A 19,376-nucleotide genomic window follows, 5' to 3' on the forward strand; every position below is an offset into this window, starting at 1 on the left:
TGCCTGGTCAAATCCTTCACTGTGTTTTAACACCACCATACCGCTGGCTGCAAACCAACAGGATGCCTGGTCAAATCCTTCACTGTGTTTTAACACCACCATACCGCTGGCTGCAAACCAACAGGATGCCTGGTCAAATCCTTCACTGTGTTTTAACACCACCATACCGCTGGCTACAAACCTACAGGATGCCTGGTCAAATCCTTCACTGTGTTTTAACACCACCATACCGCTGGCTGCAAACCTACAGGATGCCTGGTCAAATCCTTCACTGTGTTTTAACACCACCACACCGCTGGCGCAAAACCTACAGGATGCCTGGTCAAATCCTTCACTGTGTTTTAACAGTATCATACCGCTGGCTGCAAACCAACAGGATGCCTGGTCAAATCCTTCACTGTGTTTTAACAGTATCATACCGCTGGCTACAAACCTACAGGATGCCTGGTCAAATCCTTCACTGTGTTTTAACAGTATCATACCGCTGGCTGCAAACCAACAGGATGCCTGGTTAAATCCTTCACTGTGTTTTAACACCACCATACCGCTGGCTACAAACCTACAGGATGCCTGGTCAAATCCTTCACTGTGTTTTAACACCACCATACCGCTGGCTGCAAACCTACAGGATGCCTGGTCAAATCCTTCACTGTGTTTTAACACCACCATACCGCTGGCTGCAAACCAACAGGATGCCTGGTCAAATCCTTCACTGTGTTTTAACACCACCATACCGCTGGCTACAAACCTACAGGATGCCAGGTCAAATCCTTCACTGTGTTTTAACACCACCATACCGCTGGCTGCAAACCTACAGGATGCCTGGTCAAATCCTTCACTGTGTTTTAACACCACCACACCGCTGGCGCAAAACCTACAGGATGCCTGGTCAAATCCTTCACTGTGTTTTAACAGTATCATACCGCTGGCTGCAAACCAACAGGATGCCTGGTCAAATCCTTCACTGTGTTTTAACAGTATCATACCGCTGGCTACAAACCTACAGGATGCCTGGTCAAATCCTTCACTGTGTTTTAACACCACCATACCGCTGGCTACAAACCAACAGGATGCCTGGTCAAATCCTTCACTGTGTTTTAACAGTATCATACCGCTGGCTGCAAACCTACAGGATGCCTGGTCAAATCCTTCACTGTGTTTTAACACCACCATACCGCTGGCTGCAAACCAACAGGATGCCTGGTTAAATCCTTCACTGTGTTTTAACACCACCATACCGCTGGCTACAAACCTACAGGATGCCTGGTCAAATCCTTCACTGTGATTCAACAGTATCATACCGCTGGCTACAAACCAACAGGATGCCTGGTTAAATCCTTCACTGTGTTTTAACACCACCATACCGCTGGCTACAAACCTACAGGATGCCTGGTCAAATCCTTCACTGTGTTTTAACACCACCATACCGCTGGCTACAAACCTACAGGATGCCTGGTCAAATCCTTCACTGTGTTTTAACACCACCATACCGCTGGCTACAAACCTACAGGATGCCTGGTCAAATCCTTCACTGTGTTTTAACACCACCATACCGCTGGCTGCAAACCTACAGGATGCCTGGTCAAATCCTTCACTGTGTTTTAACAGTATCATACCGCTGGCTACAAACCTACAGGATGCCTGGTCAAATCCTTCACTGTGTTTTAACAGTATCATACCGCTGGCTGCAAACCAACAGGATGCCTGGTCAAATCCTTCACTGTGTTTTAACACCACCATACCGCTGGCTGCAAACCTACAGGATGCCTGGTCAAATCCTTCACTGTGTTTTAACAGTACCATACCGCTGGCTACAAACCTACAGGATGCCTGGTCAAATCCTTCACTGTGTTTTAACAGTATCATACCGCTGGCTGCAAACCTACAGGATGCCTGGTCAAATCCTTCACTGTGTTTTAACAGTATCATACCGCTGGCTGCAAACCTACAGGATGGCTGGTCAAATCCTTCACTGTGTTTTAACACCACCATACCGCTGGCTGCAAACCTACAGGATGCCTGGTCAAATCCTTCACTGTGTTTTAACAGTATCATACCGCTGGCTGCAAACCTACAGGATGTCTGGTCAAATCCTTCACTGTGTTTTAACACCACCATACCGCTGGCTACAAACCTACAGGATGCCTGGTCAAATCCTTCACTGTGTTTTAACACCACCATACCGCTGGCTACAAACCTACAGGATGCCTGGTCAAATCCTTCACTGTGTTTTAACAGTATCATACCGCTGGCTGCAAACCTACAGGATGCCTGGTCAAATCCTTCACTGTGTTTTAACACCACCATACCGCTGGCTGCAAACCTACAGGATGCCTGGTCAAATCCTTCACTGTGTTTTAACAGTATCATACCGCTGGCTGCAAACCTACAGGATGCCTGGTCAAATCCTTCACTGTGTTTTAACACCACCATACCGCTGGCTGCAAACCTACAGGATGCCTGGTTAAATCTTTCACTGTGTTTTAACACCACCATACCGCTGGCTGCAAACCTACAGGATGCCTGGTCAAATCCTTCACTGTGTTTTAACAGTATCATACCGCTGGCTGCAAACCTACAGGATGCCTGGTCAAATCCTTCACTGTGTTTTAACAGTACCATACCGCTGGCTACAAACCTACAGGATGCCTGGTCAAATCCTTCACTGTGTTTTAACACCACCATACCGCTGGCTGCAAACCTACAGGATGCCTGGTCAAATCCTTCACTGTGTTTTAACACCACCATACCGCTGGCTACAAACCTACAGGATGCCTGGTCAAATCCTTCACTGTGTTTTAACACCACCATACCGCTGGCTGCAAACCAACAGGATGCCTGGTCAAATCTTTCACTGTGTTTTAACAGTACCATACCGCTGGCTACAAACCTACAGGATGCCTGGTCAAATCTTTCACTGTGTTTTAACACCACCATACCGCTGGCTGCAAACCTACAGGATGCCTGGTCAAATCCTTCACTGTGTTTTAACAGTATCATACCGCTGGCTACAAACCTACAGGATGCCTGGTCAAATCCTTCACTGTGTTTTAACAGTATCATACCGCTGGCTACAAACCTACAGGATGCCTGGTCAAATCCTTCACTGTGTTTTAACAGTATCATATTGCTGGCTGCAAACCTACAGGATGCCTGGTCAAATCCTTCACTGTGTTTTAACACCACCATACCGCTGGCTACAAACCTACAGGATGCCTGGTCAAATCTTTCACTGTGTTTTAACAGTATCATACCGCTGGCTGCACTTGTTTGTTTTGGGGAACACAAACAGTTTATGACTCTCACAATACAGCTGATCCTCATTAGGAAATAAAATAAAACACTCTCCTAAAGGAAGGCTGGACTGGTCTCCTTCTGCTGCCACCTTGTTTTACTGAAAACATCACTGCCATTAAGAAATGTTGCCAGGAATTTGTCTTGATGTTGTACACAGGAAGTTGAGAATCATCCACATCAACAATCACTACAGTGTGTCTGGATAGAGATTCAAACAGTGTAGGAGTGTCTCGCCCTGGCCATAGAGAGGGTTTTGTTCTCTATTTTAGTTAGGCCAGGGTGTGACTGGGGTGGGCGTTCTATGTTCCTTTTTCTATGTTTTGGGTCGAGTAGGGTTCCTAATCAGAGGCAGCTGTCTATCGTTGTCTCTGATTAGGAATCATACTTAGGCAGCCTTTTCCCCACCTGTGCTTTGTGGGATCTTGTGTTTGTGTAGCTGCCTGTGAGCAGCCCAGAACGTCACGCTTCGTTTTCATTTGTATTGTTTGGTGAGTTCATATTTATTAAACATGTGGAACTCTAAGCACGCTGCGCCTTGGTCTACACCTTTAGACGAGCGTGACAAGGAGTCTGTGGAAAATACTACACAGCTGATCCTAAACCAGTCAGGTGGAATATTCCTTTGTCTTATTATGTATAATCATAGTCAATCACTTATTATTATTATTATTATTTATTATAATAATAATGATGACATCATAATGTTGTTCTCTTTGTTACCACAGTCAGGTACCTGATATTTACAAACTGCCTTCCAAATGACACCTGTCGCCTCTATAGTAGACTAGTCCTGCTCTATACTGTATACAGTAGGGACCTGTCCTCTATAGTACACTAGTCCTGCTCTATACTGTATACAGTAGGGACCTGTCCTCTATAGTACACTAGTCCTGCTCTATACTGTATACAGTAGGGACCTGTCCCCTCTATAGTGCACTAGTCCTGCTCTATACTGTATACAGTAGGGACCTGTCCTCTATAGTACACTAGTCCTGCTCTATACTGTATACAGTAGGGACCTGTCCTCTATAGTACACTAGTCCTGCTCTATACTGTATACAGTAGGGACCTGTCCTCTATAGTACACTAGTCCTGCTCTATACTGTATACAGTAGGGACCTGTCCTCTATAGTACACTAGTCCTGCTCTATACTGTAAACAGTAGGGACCTGTCTCCTATATATTACACTAGTCCTGCTCTATACTGTATACAGTAGGGAATAGGCTTCCATTTGGGAGGCACACAGAGATAGGAAACATCCTCATGTCTTCTCATCTATCTAGCTATGTGACATTTATAGTGTTTATCAAATACTATTCCGTCCACCCTCAGGGCAGAGAGAGAGAGAGAGAGATATGTCCCTTTTGTACTTATTCGCACGTGTGACATTTGAAATTGATTTATTCTTTTGGAACTTCTGTGAGTGTAATGTTTACTGTTCATTTTTGCTTATTTCACTTTTGTTTATTATCTACTTCACTTACTTTGGCAATGTAAACATATATGTTTCCCATGCCAATAAAGCTCTTAAATTGAATTGACAGAGAGACAGAGGTAAAGAGAGAGAGAGAGGGGTAGGTAGAGGGACAGAGAAAGAGAGTAGGTAGAGGGACAGAGAAAGAGAGAGCGTGGGCAAGAGACAGCGTCTCACTGTTACTATAAACAGATTCCTTAAAACAACCCAGGAATACTCCTTGAAGAGCTGTCCTTGCAGTTGACCCCTGTTAAAACACTCCATAGTGCCTCCATACCCCAGCAGCAGAAGCTGTGGCAGAGCACGTGGGTCACCTGTCTGAGTGCCCTCTCTGGGGTGCCATCACTGGTCCGGCGGGGGTACTATGGAGGGAGATGGATGGCCTGGTAAATGGACCGGGGCTGTGTAGTGTTTATACCCAGACAGAAACAGATGTGTACCAGACCTGACAACACATAATATTGGTGATTTACGCAAGGGAGAGAGCAGGCCTGTCGGTCTGTCTCTGTTCGTGAAGTGAATGCGTATCCTCCAGGTGCTTGACAGTCTTACCTTACTCACTAACCTACTCCTCCCCAACCCTTCCTCACCCTGCCCATATCCTCCTCACCCCCCTGCATCAGAGCCTCTGAGGTCATATCCTCCTCCATCCTCACCCCCTCCTTCTCCCCCAGCATCAGAGCCTCTCTGAGGTCATATCCTCCTCCATCCTCACCCCCTCCTTCTCCCCCAGCATCAGAGCCTCTCTGAGGTCATATCCTCCTCCATCCTCACCCCCTCCTTCTCCCCCAGCATCAGAGCCTCTCTGAGGTCATATCCTCCTCCATCCTCACCCCCTCCTTCTCCCCCAGCATCAGAGCCTCTCTGAGGTCATATCCTCCTCCATCCTCACCCCCTCCTCCTCCCCCAGCATCAGAGCCTCTCTGAGGTCATATCCTCCTCCATCCTCACCCCCTCCTCCTCCCCCAGCATCAGAGCCTCTCTGAGGTCATATCCTCCTCCATCCTCACCCCCTCCTTCTCCCCCAGCATCAGAGCCTCTCTGAGGTCATATCCTCCTCCATCCTCACCCCCTCCTTCTCCCCCAGCATCAGAGCCTCTGAGGTCATATCCTCCTCCATCCTCACCCCCTCCTCACCCCCCTGCATCAGAGCCTCTCTGAGGTCATATCCTCCTCCATCCTCACCCCCTCCTCACCCCCCTGCATCAGAGCCTCTCTGAGGTCATATCCTCCTCCATCCTCACCCCCTCCTCACCCCCCTGCATCAGAGCCTCTGAGGTCATATCCTCCTCCATCCTCACCCCCTCCTCCTCCCCCAGCATCAGAGCCTCTCTGAGGTCATATCCTCCTCCATCCTCACCCCCTCCTTCTCCCCCAGCATCAGAGCCTCTCTGAGGTCATATCCTCCTCCATCCTCACCCCCTCCTTCTCCCCCAGCATCAGAGCCTCTGAGGTCATATCCTCCTCCATCCTCACCCCCTCCTCCTCCCCCAGCATCAGAGCCTCTCTGAGGTCATATCCTCCTCCATCCTCACCCCCTCCTCCTCCCCCAGCATCAGAGCCTCTCTGAGGTCATATCCTCCTCCATCCTCACCCCCTCCTTCTCCCCCAGCATCAGAGCCTCTCTGAGGTCATATCCTCCTCCATCCTCACCCCCTCCTTCTCCCCCAGCATCAGAGCCTCTCTGAGGTCATATCCTCCTCCATCCTCACCCCCTCCTTCTCCCCCAGCATCAGAGCCTCTCTGAGGTCATATCCTCCTCCATCCTCACCCCCTCCTTCTCCCCCAGCATCAGAGCCTCTCTGAGGTCATATCCTCCTCCATCCTCACCCCCTCCTTCTCCCCCAGCATCAGAGCCTCTCTGAGGTCATATCCTCCTCCATCCTCACCCCCTCCTTCTCCCCCAGCATCAGAGCCTCTCTGAGGTCATATCCTCCTCCATCCTCACCCCCTCCTTCTCCCCCAGCATCAGAGCCTCTCTGAGGTCATATCCTCCTCCATCCTCACCCCCTCCTTCTCCCCCAGCATCAGAGCCTCTCTGAGGTCATATCCTCCTCCATCCTCACCCCCTCCTCCTCCCCCAGCATCAGAGCCTCTCTGAGGTCATATCCTCCTCCATCCTCACCCCCTCCTCCTCCCCCAGCATCAGAGCCTCTCTGAGGTCATATCCTCCTCCATCCTCACCCCCTCCTTCTCCCCCAGCATCAGAGCCTCTCTGAGGTCATATCCTCCTCCATCCTCACCCCCTCCTTCTCCCCCAGCATCAGAGCCTCTGAGGTCATATCCTCCTCCATCCTCACCCCCTCCTCACCCCCCTGCATCAGAGCCTCTCTGAGGTCATATCCTCCTCCATCCTCACCCCCTCCTCACCCCCCTGCATCAGAGCCTCTCTGAGGTCATATCCTCCTCCATCCTCACCCCCTCCTCACCCCCCTGCATCAGAGCCTCTGAGGTCATATCCTCCTCCATCCTCACCCCCTCCTCCTCCCCCAGCATCAGAGCCTCTCTGAGGTCATATCCTCCTCCATCCTCACCCCCTCCTTCTCCCCCAGCATCAGAGCCTCTCTGAGGTCATATCCTCCTCCATCCTCACCCCCTCCTTCTCCCCCAGCATCAGAGCCTCTGAGGTCATATCCTCCTCCATCCTCACCCCCTCCTCCTCCCCCAGCATCAGAGCCTCTCTGAGGTCATATCCTCCTCCATCCTCACCCCCTCCTCCTCCCCCAGCATCAGAGCCTCTCTGAGGTCATATCCTCCTCCATCCTCACCCCCTCCTTCTCCCCCAGCATCAGAGCCTCTCTGAGGTCATATCCTCCTCCATCCTCACCCCCTCCTTCTCCCCCAGCATCAGAGCCTCTCTGAGGTCATATCCTCCTCCATCCTCACCCCCTCCTTCTCCCCCAGCATCAGAGCCTCTCTGAGGTCATATCCTCCTCCATCCTCACCCCCTCCTTCTCCCCCAGCATCAGAGCCTCTCTGAGGTCATATCCTCCTCCATCCTCACCCCCTCCTTCTCCCCCAGCATCAGAGCCTCTCTGAGGTCATATCCTCCTCCATCCTCACCCCCTCCTCCTCCCCCAGCATCAGAGCCTCTCTGAGGTGTTTCAACAGCTACAGTACTGTGACTGTAGAAGTAGGGCTGTCCCCGACAAAAGATATATATATATATTTGTTGACCAAAACTCGTCTGTTCTTTGGACCAATGGATTGGTCAAAATGTTTTTACGTGTATTGTTCCATATATAGACACACCCGATGTATGTGAGCTTTTCTGATGCTTTAAGTTTACGGTTTGATGAAATATGACAAATGCCTCAAGAGGGCGCCAGAGATCTAGATAACCAGAAGGAGAAAACGAAATAACCTGACCCAACTATTCACCTCCTGCTGGCTTTCTCAGATTCTGCCGTTACTCTCCTGAAGTTGCTGTAACAGGCTACACCAGGAACCTCTCTCATGTTGAATGTCAATTTATCTTACCATTTCTACCCATCTACGTGCCAGTTATGGTTTTCTTATGCACATTTCCGTGAAACAGTTTAATTTATAATAATGTCTTCATATCTCAAAATCCTTGTCATGTGGTTAATCAAAATTCTAAATCTAAAAACAATAAAAACCTAAAAAAGTAACTTCTATTGCCATCTATGTCAAAATAGTCAACATAAAGCCAACATATTAAAACATTGCAGTCTGCAGCTCGAACATATCCAGAAAGAAAAATAATGAAAATCCTATAAAATCACATTGGCTACACTTGGCCTGTCTGCAACAAACTTGAAACCTTGATTCAACTATTAACTTGGGTCAGGCCAGAACTTGCAACATTGTATAAAATATTTTGGTCCCTCAGAGTTTCCCCACTAGTGAGCTCGGGACAGACAGACAGACACAGCTGTAGACTATTTGCACCAGGGATAAGAAGCAGTGGTGGACTTGGGCAGGACCTCACCAGAGCTGAGTACTGACACCTCACACGTTCTACTGCTTGAGTTCCTGTTCCTCTTATAGAATATTAGCTCAGAACTATTGTGGAGTTCCTGCACCTAAATATAAACAGTACCGGCACCCAAAATGAGTACTGGAACCTATTTCAGTCCAAGTCCAGCACTGATAAGAAGTAATCAGAGGCCTATTTTATGACATTTCCACTGGATCAGAGCATAACATGTTTCCCTTTCACACTGAGTGGTTATGGAAAGGGAGAGATGGAAAGATTTGTACAATACATTGAGGAACTATCATCATTTTTTATTTTACATTTATTTAACTAGGCAAGTCAGTTAAGAACAAATTCTTATTTACAATGATGGCCTAGGAACAGTGGGTTAACTGCCTGTTCAGGGGCAGAACAGATTTGTACCTAGTCAGCTCAACTTGAACTTGCAACCTTTCGGTTACTAATCCAATGCTCTAACCACTAGGCTACCCTGACACTCCATTCTCAATGGATGATTTGATTACTGTTTGGAGGTGTAGAAAACGTTACTTTTTGAAGCTCCACAGGTCATTAGGGGTGGTGCGTTAAGCCAATCAGAAATACTATCAGATCCCCAAAAGGGGCACATTTATATGCCTACATTTGCGCGCAGGTCAGGTAGCCTATAGGTCTACTTCTATGTGTAAATCAGGCCAGGTAGCCTATAGGTCTACTTCTATGTGTAAATCAGGCCAGGTAGCCTATAGGCCTACTTCTGTGTGTAAATCAGGCCAGGCAGCCTATAGGCCTACTTCTGTGTGTAAATCAGGCCAGGCAGCCTATAGGTCTACTTCTGTGTGTAAATCAGGCCAGGTAGCCTATAGGCCTACTTCTGTGTGTAAATCAGGCCAGGTAGCCTATAGGCCTACTTCTGTGTGTAAATCAGGCCAGGTAGCCTATAGGCCTACTTCTATGTGTAAATCAGGCCAGGTAGCCTATAGGCCTACTTCTATGGGTAAATCAGGCCAGGTAGCCTATAGGTCTACTTCTGTGTGTAAATCAGGCCAGGTAGCCTATAGGCCTACTTCTGTGTGTAAATCAGGCCAGGTAGCCTATAGGCCTACTTCTGTGTGTAAATCAGGCCAGGTAGCCTATAGGCCTACTTCTGTGTGTAAATCAGGCCAGGTAGCCTATAGGTCTACTTCTGTGTGTAAATCAGGCCAGGTAGCCTATAGGTCTACTTCTGTGTGTAAATCAGGCCAGGTAGCCTATAGGCCTACTTCTGTGTGTAAATCAGGCCAGGTAGCCTATAGGCCTACTTCTGTGTGTAAATCAGGCCAGGTAGCCTATAGGCCTACTTCTGTGTGTAAATCAGGCCAGGTAGCCTATAGGCCTACTTCTGTGTGTAAATCAGGCCAGGTAGCCTATAGGCCTACTTCTGTGTGTAAATCAGGCCAGGTAGCCTATAGGCCTACTTCTGTGTGTAAATCAGGCCAGGTAGCCTATAGGCCTACTTCTGTGTGTAAATCAGGCCAGGTAGCCTATAGGTCTACTTCTGTGTGTAAATCAGGCCAGGTAGCCTATAGGCCTACTTCTGTGTGTAAATCAGGCCAGGTAGCCTATAGGCCTACTTCTGTGTGTAAATCAGGCCAGGCAGCCTATAGGTCTACTTCTATGCGTGTGTGTCCTTACTCAACATTGACAGGAGCGCTCCAAAACAAAAGACAATTAAAAAAAAGTTTTGTACATTTTTTTGTCAAGTATGAAATAGACCAAAAGTTGTTTCTCACAAGCATAGGTTGTGTTCTCTGCAAACAATCTGTCCAATCAGACAATGATAAAACGGTAAAACTGGAATAATAATATTGAATGCATTAACACAAGATTATAAATGATGGAAATGAACGGTAAATATACTACTGGTGATGTAATGGGGGAATTGATATACACTAACAATCAAAACGCAAACAATTCACACAATAAAGTTAAGAAACAATGAATGTGCACAAATTGGCGGTAGAGAGCAGTGCATTCTGGAGAGAGAAGTGTATTGTGCATGTGGGCTGTATGGTCAATCCGACGTCTGCATTGGTGGTACAACATTTACGGTGATAGGGCCTCAGCAGAAGTCAGGGTAGTCATACTGCTGGAGCTTCGCAGAGCAGAGTGAGTGAGTGAGTTTGTGTTGAAAGACATATTTCCCCTCAGATTACACAGACCCACAAAGAATTTGAAAACAAATCCAATTTTGATAGACTCCCAGTGTGATGGCACACTGAAATAACACAGTGTGCCATCACAGCAGCAATATTTGTGACCTGTTGCCACACGAAAGGGGCAAGCAGTGAAGAACAGACACCATTGTAAATACAACCCATATTTAATGTTGTTTCGAACTTTAACTATTTGCACGTCGCTACAACACTGTATATAGACATAACATGGAACTTGTGAGTGTAATGTTTACTGTTCACTTTTTATTGTTTCTTTCACTTCTGTTTATTCATTTCACTTGCTTTGGCAATGTTAAACAAGTTACTCATGCCAATGAAGCCACATTCATTGAGAAAGAGGCAGAGAGAAAGAGGCAGAGAGAAAGAGGCAGAGAGAAAGAGGCAGAGAGAAAGAGGCAGAGAGAAAGAGGCAGAGAGAAAGAGGCAGAGAGAAAGGCAGCGAGAGGGAGGGAGAGAGAGAGAAAGAACCACTATACCACAGACCAGAAGGGAGGTAACCTCCTGTAGTTATACCACAGACCAGAAGGGAGGTATTCTCCTGTAGTTATACCACAGACTAGAAGGGAGGTAACCTCCTGTAGTTATACCACAGACCAGAAGGGAGGTAACCTCCTGTAGCTATACCACAGACCAGAAGGGAGGTAACCTCCTGTAGTTATACCACAGACCAGAAGGGAGGTAACCTCCTGTAGTTATACCACAGACCAGAAGGGAGGTAACCTCCTGTAGTTATACCACAGACTAGAAGGGAGGTAACCTCCTGTAGTTATACCACAGACCAGAAGGGAGGTAACCTCCTGTAGTTATACCACAGACCAGAAGGGAGGTAACCTCCTGTAGTTATACCACAGACCAGAAGGGAGGTAACCTCCTGTAGTTATACCACAGACCAGAAGGGAGGTAACCTCCTGTAGCTATACCACAGACCAGAAGGGAGGTAACCTCCTGTAGTTATACCACAGACCAGAAGGGAGGTAACCTCCTGTAGCTATACCACAGACCAGAAGGGAGGTAACCTCCTGTAGCTATACCACAGACCAGAAGGGAGGTAACCTCCTGTAGTTATACCACAGACTAGAAGGGAGGTAACCTCCTGTAGTTATACCACAGACCAGAAGGGAGGTAACCTCCTGTAGTTATACCACAGACTAGAAGGGAGGTAACCTCCTGTAGTTATACCACAGACCAGAAGGGAGGTAACCTCCTGTAGCTATACCACAGACCAGAAGGGAGGTAACCTCCTGTAGTTATACCACAGACCAGAAGGGAGGTAACCTCCTGTAGTTATACCACAGACCAGAAGGGAGGTAACCTCCTGTAGTTATACCACAGACCAGAAGGGAGGTAACCTCCTGTAGTTATACCACAGACCAGAAGGGAGGTAACCTCCTGTAGTTATACCACAGACCAGAAGGGAGGTAACCTCCTGTAGCTATACCACAGACCAGAAGGGAGGTAACCTCCTGTAGTTATACCACAGACCAGAAGGGAGGTAACCTCCTGTAGTTATACCACAGACCAGAAGGGAGGTAACCTCCTGTAGTTATACCACAGACCAGAAGGGAGGTAACCTCCTGTAGTTATACCACAGACCAGAAGGGAGGTAACCTCCTGTAGTTATACCACAGACCAGGAGGGAGGTAACCTCCTGTAGTTATACCACAGACCAGAAGGGAGGTAACCTCCTGTAGTTATACCACAGACTAGAAGGGAGGTAACCTCCTGTAGCTATACCACAGACCAGAAGGGAGGTAACCTCCTGTAGTTATACCACAGACCAGAAGGGAGGTAACCTCCTGTAGCTATACCACAGACTAGAAGGGAGGTAACCTCCTGTAGTTATACCACAGACCAGAAGGGAGGTAACCTCCTGTAGCTATACCACAGACCAGAAGGGAGGTAACCTCCTGTAGCTATACCACAGACCAGAAGGGAGGTAACCTCCTGTAGTTATACCACAGACCAGAAGGGAGGTAACCTCCTGTAGTTATACCACAGACCAGAAGGGAGGTAACCTCCTGTAGCTATACCACAGACCAGAAGGGAGGTAACCTCCTGTAGCTATACCACAGACCAGAAGGGAGGTAACCTCCTGTAGCTATACCACAGACCAGAAGGGAGGTAACCTCCTGTAGTTATACCACAGACCAGAAGGGAGGTAACCTCCTGTAGTTATACCACAGACCAGAAGGGAGGTAACCTCCTGTAGTTATACCACAGACCAGAAGGGAGGTAACCTCCTGTAGCTATACCACAGACCAGAAGGGAGGTAACCTCCTGTAGCTATACCACAGACCAGAAGGGAGGTAACCTCCTGTAGTTATACCACAGACCAGAAGGGAGGTAACCTCCTGTAGTTATACCACAGACCAGAAGGGAGGTAACCTCCTGTAGCTATACCACAGACCAGAAGGGAGGTAACCTCCTGTAGCTATACCACAGACCAGAAGGGAGGTAACCTCCTGTAGTTATACCACAGACCAGAAGGGAGGTAACCTCCTGTAGCTATACCACAGACCAGAAGGGAGGTAACCTCCTGTAGTTATACCACAGACCAGAAGGGAGGTAACCTCCTGTAGCTATACCACAGACCAGAAGGGAGGTAACCTCCTGTAGCTATACCACAGACCAGAAGGGAGGTAACCTCCTGTAGTTATACCACAGACCAGAAGGGAGGTAACCTCCTGTAGCTATACCACAGACTAGAAGGGAGGTAACCTCCTGTAGCTATACCACAGACCAGAAGGGAGGTAACCTCCTGTAGTTATACCACAGACCAGAAGGGAGGTAACCTCCTGTAGCTATACCACAGACCAGAAGGGAGGTAACCTCCTGTAGTTATACCACAGACCAGAAGGGAGGTAACCTCCTGTAGCTATACCACAGACCAGAAGGGAGGTAACCTCCTGTAGTTATACCACAGACCAGAAGGGAGGTAACCTCCTGTAGCTATACCACAGACCAGAAGGGAGGTAACCTCCTGTAGTTATACCACAGACTAGAAGGGAGGTAACCTCCTGTAGTTATACCACAGACCAGAAGGGAGGTAACCTCCTGTAGTTATACCACAGACCAGAAGGGAGGTAACCTCCTGTAGCTATACCACAGACTAGAAGGGAGGTAACCTCCTGTAGCTATACCACAGACTAGAAGGGAGGTAACCTCCTGTAGTTATACCACAGACCAGAAGGGAGGTAACCTCCTGTAGCTATACCACAGACCAGAAGGGAGGTAACCTCCTGTAGTTATACCACAGACCAGAAGGGAGGTAACCTCCTGTAGCTATACCACAGACCAGAAGGGAGGTAACCTCCTGTAGCTATACCACAGACTAGAAGGGAGGTAACCTCCTGTAGCTATACCACAGACCAGAAGGGAGGTAACCTCCTGTAGTTATACCACAGACCAGGAGGGCGGTAATCTCCTGTAGTTATACCACAGCAGTTTACGGTGCACCACCGCTCTGTCATTCAGCTACGTCCCAAATGGAACTCCATTTCCTATATGGAGTACTACTTTTGTCCAGAGCCCTATTGGCCTCTTTTTGCTATGTAGTGCACTACTTTTAACCAGGGCACTCCATTCCCTATATAGTATAACCGTGCCCTGGTCAACAGTAGTGCACTATATAGGGAATAGGGTGCCCTTTGGGTTGCAACTCAGTGTAGAGAAAATAACTCTGTTGACCCACAGACATATTGGATCCAGATTTATTGCATAACAGAACGGTAACTTGTGGATGACTTGGTCTGGTCTGAGGTGTGATGTTTCAACGTCAACCCACTGTGGCCCAGTTGGAGCACGAGATGCGATGGGTCCGAGTTGGGCGGAGGTGTTAATTAGAGACTTCAATAAACTTCGGCTTCAAAATATGAAAAGCCTTAAAGACAAGGAAAAGCATCTGTTTTAGTAGTAAAAAAAGACTGCCCTAGTCAGATGTGGCAAAGTTGGACGGCGGTGTTGGAGACTTTGATAACTTTTTCTTCAATGCTAGAAAAGTTTCAGTTGTAAAGAAGCGGAAGGAACACCATAATGAGCAGGCCTGGAGCAGCGTCCAGGACACGAGCAGCGTCCAGGCCGCGAGCAGCGTCCAGGACGCGAGCAGCGTCCAGGACGCGAGCAGCGAGCAGGGTCCAGGCCGCGAGCAGCGTCCAGGACGCGAGCTGCGTCCAGGACGCGAGCTGCGTCCAGGACGCGAGCTGCGTCCAGGACGCGAGCAGCGTCCAGGACGCGAGCTGCGTCCAGGACACGAGCAGGCCCAGAGCTGCGTCCAGGATGTCAGTAAGGAAGAGGGGATGTGATAGTCTGGGTACCAGTATATTTAACTAACATTCCACTCCTGTCATTTGCCAAAGACACTATCTTTAAATATGAACATTATATCATTAATGAGCTGGGAGGAGATCAAAGGATTTGATCCTGATTCGATAACCCTCATAGCTATCCTCCAATCACAAAGGTGATTGGCATTCTCTCAACCAGCTTCATACCACACCCCCTCGTGCCTTATTGCTTAGATCTATATGCATGCCAGTGTGTGTATGTGTAGAGTCTCTTGAAACAATCTATTCCTAGGGACTTCCTGCCACTTCCAAGAACCACAACCTCATCAAGAGGCCTGTGTTTGTGTGTGTAGGCTAAAGGAGAAGTTCAGAAATGGTCCCATTTCCTCCTATGAGGCCGCACTCCAAAGACTCTCCAGTTGAACAATGCTAATTACAGAGATGGAGTCAAGACCGGATCTACGTCCCAAAACGGAACCCTATTCCCTATGTAGTATACTACTTTTGACCAGGGCCCATAGGGAATAGGGTGCCATTTTGGACCTAAACCAGAACATTCCAGGCCCATCTCTGGCTAATTGGAGACTTCAGGAAGTCTTCCTGTTTCCAGTCAGTCAAATAAAAGACTGAAGGCCAGTATTGTGGTTGTGAGGCTGTGTTACTGCCTCTGTATTTACGGTAAACATGAGTGACAGCAAAGTGCCGGGTACAGGCAGAGTGAAATGTACAAATGGTTCACTTCTATTGGGTCTTCAAAATAACCACCAAACAGGTCAGTGCAGACAGATGTCAGATCTACCACCAAACAGGTCAGTGCAGACAGATGTCAGATCTACCACCAAACAGGTCAGTGCAGACAGATGTCAGATCTACCACCAAACAGGTCAGTGCAGACAGATATTTACCACCCCCAAACAGGTCAGTGCAGACAGATATTTACCACCCCCAAACAGGTCAGTGCAGACAGATATTTACCACCACCAAACAGGTCAGTGCAGACAGATATTTACCACCACCAAACAGGTCAGTGCAGACAGATATTTACCACCACCAAACAGGTCAGTGCAGACAGATATTTACCACCACCAAACAGGTCAGTGCAGACAGATATTTACCACCACCAAACAGGTCAGTGCAGACAGATATTTACCACCAAACAGGTCAGTGCAGACAGATATTTACCACCAAACAGGTCCGTGCAGACAGATATTTACCACCAAACAGGTCCGTGCAGACAGATATTTACCACCAAACAGGTCCGTGCAGACAGATATTTACCACCAAACAGGTCAGTGCAGACAGATATTTACCACCAAACAGGTCAGTTCAGACAGATATTTACCACCAAACAGGTCAGTGCAGACAGATATTTACCACCAAACAGGTCAGTGCAGACAGATATTTACCACCAAACAGGTCAGTGCAGACAGATATTTACCACCAAACAGGTCAGTGCAGACAGATCTTTACCACCAAACAGGTTGTGTTCAATGCCAGTGGTTTCAGTTAAACTGGTGACCACTGATCTATCATATTACAACAAAAACATGACGAGTCATTTAGTTCCAGGAAGTCGGTGCTGTCGTCTCGTCCAGTCACTAAAACTTTGGAAACCCAACTTGTTGCTTAATAATATTTTGTTCCCGGCCAGGAGACGTCTCTGTTGTTCTAAGAACCATTCCCTGTTTAAAGTTGTTATGGTGAAGAGTAGGGGAGAGTTTTTTCCACTGTTTGGGGCTGGGATGACTGTGTCAGAGTGTGTGGGTGTCAGTGTCCTGTCCCATCCGGGGAGGAATCCACTTCCATGGAATGGGAATAACATCTGTGAGTCGATGTGAGTGTGTCACTGTTTGGGGCTGGGTGTGTGTGTGTCCTGTCCCATCCGGGGGGGGGGGGGAATCCACTGCCAGGGAATGGGATCTGTGTATGTGTGAGTGTGTAAATGCAAGTGTGTGTGAGTGAAAGAGAGTGTGTGTTAGTGCGTGTGTCAGAGAGATGAGAGACGCACAAATAAGTCTGTTTTCAGGCCGTGGCTTCCTGCCACTCGCCCACATCAGAGTGTGTGTGGGGGGGGGGGGGAATGGGATCTGTGTGTGTGTCCTGTCCTGTCCCATCAGGGGGGGAATCCACGGTCAGTGAATGGGATCTGTGTATGTGTGAGTGTGTAAATGCAAGTGTGTGTGTAAATGCAAGTGTGTGTGAGTGAAAGAGAGTGTGTGTTAGTGTGTGTGAGAGACAGCACAAATAAGTCTGTTTTCAGGCCGTGGCTTCCTGCCACTCGCCCACATCAGAGTGTTGTGGGTGAGCGCTGTAGAGGTGTTGTGTCTACAAACATCTCAGATAAAACTCCAGGATCTGTTAATGGGTGTGACTGTCACTGCCTCCCTCCCAAACGGAACCCTATTCCCTATGTAGCGGGCCAACGGAACCCCATTCCCTATGTAGCGGGCCAACGGAACCCCATTCCCTATGTAGCGGGCCAACGGAACCCCATTCCCTATGTAGCGGGTCAACGGAACCCCATTCCCCATGTAGCGAGCCAACGGAACCCCATTCCCTATGTAGCGGGCCAACGGAACCCCATTCCCCATGTAGCGGGCCAACGGAACCCCATTCCCTATGTAGCGGGCCAACGGAACCCCATTCCCTATGTAGCGGGCCAACGGAACCCCATTCCCTATGTAGCGGGCCAACGGAACCCCATTCCCTATGTAGCGGGTCAACGGAACCCCATTCCCCATGTAGCGGGTCAACGGAACCCCATTCCCCATGTAGCGGGTCAACGGAACCCCATTCCCTATGTAGCGGGCCAACGGAACCCCATTCCCTATGTAGCGGGCCAACGGAACCCCATTCCCTATGTAGCGGGCCAACGGAACCCCATTCCCCATGTAGCGGGCCAACGGAACCCCATTCCCCATGTAGCGGGCCAACGGAACCCCATTCCCCATGTAGCGGGCCAACGGAACCCCATTCCCCATGTAGCGGGCCAACGGAACCCCATTCCCCACGTAGCGGGCCAACGGAACCCCATTCCAGCTGATGACTCACTGGGATCTCAGTAACCATTCTGCTGTTTACACCCTGAACCATCCTACAGCTGTTATGTTCTGGTCTACTGAGCAACACAACAAGCCAGACCTGCATCCATCCACTTATCCATCCATCCAGCCACTCCATCCATCCATCCAGCCAGCCAGCGTCTCCATCCAGCCACTCGATCCAGCCACTCGATCCAGCCACTCCATCCAGCCAGCCAGCCACTCCATCCATCCATCCAGCCAGCCAGCCACTCCATCCATCCATCCAGCCAGCCACTCCATCCAGCCAGCCAGCCAGCCACTCCAGCCACTCCATCCAGCCAGCCACTCCATCCAGCCAGCCACTCCATCCAGCCAGCCACTCCATCCAGCCAGCCAGCCACTCCATCCAGCCACTCCATCCAGCTACTCCATCCAGCCAGCCAGCCACTCCATCCAGCCAGCCACTCCATCCAGCCAGCCAGCCACTCCATCCATCCAGCCAGCCAGCCAGCCAGCCACTCCATCCAGCCAGCCACTCCATCCATCCAGCCAATAATCTTCTTAAGTCTCACTGTCACAACTCTACTCAGACACAGTAGAAGTACATTTAAAGGGGCAATCTGGGATTTGAAATAAACAACAGCTGTGTGATGGGTCTGGAGAAATGTAACCACTGTTAAATCCATGGACAGAGCTATAGATGCTGACTGACCATCTAGGAGATCAACATGATACTCTGAAACAGACACTGAGGCACTTTGTCTGGAAAGGTTAGTGGCATCACATAGTAGGATGGGCAGATCAACTACTCACTCACTCACACCAAAACACATTGGAAAGTTCTACAACAACACAAGTCAGACTGGACCAAGGCTGTGAGTTGATTTTGAAGTTACTGTACAGTGTCAGAAGGGACAGATTGATGTTCCTCCAGCCACGGTGACTGTAAGACACAACCCATGATGTTCCTCCAGCCACGGTGACTGTAAGACACAACCCATGATGTTCCTCCAGCCACGGTGACTGTAAGACACAACCCATGATGTTCCTCCAGCCACGGTGACTGTAAGACACAACCCATGATGTTCCTCCAGCCACGGTGACTGTAAGACACAACCCATGATGTTCCTCCAGCCACGGTGACT

General features: G+C 48.7%; 1 protein-coding gene across 2 annotated transcripts in view; it reads right to left on the reverse strand.

The window, feature by feature from the left end:
• The window catches only part of LOC123731977 (carboxypeptidase M), a 103,577-nt gene that overhangs the window by 37,971 nt on the left and 46,230 nt on the right, over nucleotides 1–19,376 (reverse strand). The gene's annotated exons all lie outside the window — the stretch shown is intronic.

Source organism: Salmo salar, chromosome 17 (genome assembly GCF_965601325.2).
Source record: "Salmo salar chromosome 17, fSalSal1, whole genome shotgun sequence".
Classification (NCBI taxonomy): domain Eukaryota; kingdom Metazoa; phylum Chordata; class Actinopteri; order Salmoniformes; family Salmonidae; genus Salmo; species Salmo salar.